Genomic DNA, 1,556 nt, shown 5'->3' with positions numbered 1-1,556 from the left:
CGCAGGGTAAACCCGGCCCCGCGGCACTGCCGAGCTGCACTTTCGCCACAGATCCCCGCCCGCCCGCTGAGGCTCGAGAGTCCATTCTCTGGGATTCGGAAGGGCCCCTGGACACCTTACAGGGCTTTTCTAGCGCCTCCATCTAGAGTTGGGTTTCTGGATACAGAAGTTATGATACTCGGGATCCGGAGTTGTCGGGCCGTTTGTAGCGAATCTGCCGACACGGACGATGAGCGCGGGACTGGGCGTAAGGAGCCCGCCCTTCTCCCTTCCCCCTCTGCCTCTCCCCCCGCCTCCCTCCCTCCTGCTGGCGCCGCGGCTGCGGTAGGGACCTGGCCTTGGTCTCCGAGGAAGGCGGCGAGGCGGGGCCGGAGCTTCGGGGCGGGGCTGGGGGCAGGGCCAGGAGCAAGAGGGACGCGGACTGCAGCCTAAGGGGCACTGGGAGTTATGGGTAGTGGCGGGGCGGGGCTGGAAGAGAATAATCCAATCTATGGGGCGGGGTTTGCGGGGAGTGGGCGGGGCTATCTGTAAAGCAGGCCCCAGTAAGGAGAATAGGGACTCAACCGGGGGTGAGGGGTGGGACTAAACAGAAGAGGGGGCCTCAGAAAAGAAAGGGCGGGGCTTTGGATGGGCCTGGAACTTGGAGCTGGGCTGGGGAGAGGATAGAGCTGGGAAAAAACACGCGAGGCTGAAGGGAAAGGGCGGGGCTTGGAAAAGGTAAAAGGGCAGGGCTGGAGCAAAGGTGTGGATCTGAAAGTAGCGGCCTGTTTGGGGGCGGTGCAAAATGCTGGTTGGGTGTAAAACGGACTGTGTAAGTAAAATAAGATTCAGATGCTGGAACCTTGTAGGTAGGCGGGGAAAGGCTACATGATGTCAAAACAGCTACTTTTAATGTGACTGGGTCACTTAGTAGCCATGTGAACTTGGGCAATTTGTTAAATTCTTCCTACCTCATATTGCTTATTTGTAAAGCTGAACTCGACAACTCTATTGTCAGTTTTGGGGGGCTTTTGAGAACTTGGGTGCCAAGAAGAGTCTACTTGTAAAACAGTACTTGTTGCTTAGCCTGTCCAGTTTTGCCATCAACGGGGAGCGTGAGAGGGTCTGCCAGGGTTCTGGGGCAAAGCCTAAAACGCCTGGAAACTTCTAATTTATCTTAGTATAAAACTTGCATTCGACCCACTATAAAGTATATGTTTTCATATACAATGTCTTCCCCTAAGATCAGATCAGATCAGTCGCTCAGTCGTGTCCGACTCTTTGCAACCCCATGAATCGCAGCACGCCAGGCCTCCGAGTCCATCACCAACTCCCGGAGTTCACCCAGGCTCACGTCCATCGAGTCAATGATATCATCCAGCCATCTCATTCTCTGTCATCCCCTTCTCCTCCTGCCCCCAATCCCTCCCAGCATCAGAGTCTTTTCCAATGGGTCAACTCTTTGCATGAGGTGGCCAAAGTACTGGAGTTTCAGCTTTAGCATCATTCCTTCCAAAGAAATCCCAGGGCTGATCTCCTTCAGAATGGACTGGTTGGATCTCCTTGCAGTCCAAGGG

The sequence above is a fragment of the Bison bison genome, unplaced genomic scaffold (genome assembly GCF_000754665.1).
Source record: "Bison bison bison isolate TAMUID 2011002044 unplaced genomic scaffold, Bison_UMD1.0 scf7180017864171, whole genome shotgun sequence".
Taxonomy (NCBI): Eukaryota; Metazoa; Chordata; class Mammalia; order Artiodactyla; family Bovidae; genus Bison; species Bison bison.
This window is presented reverse-complemented; position numbering follows the sequence as displayed.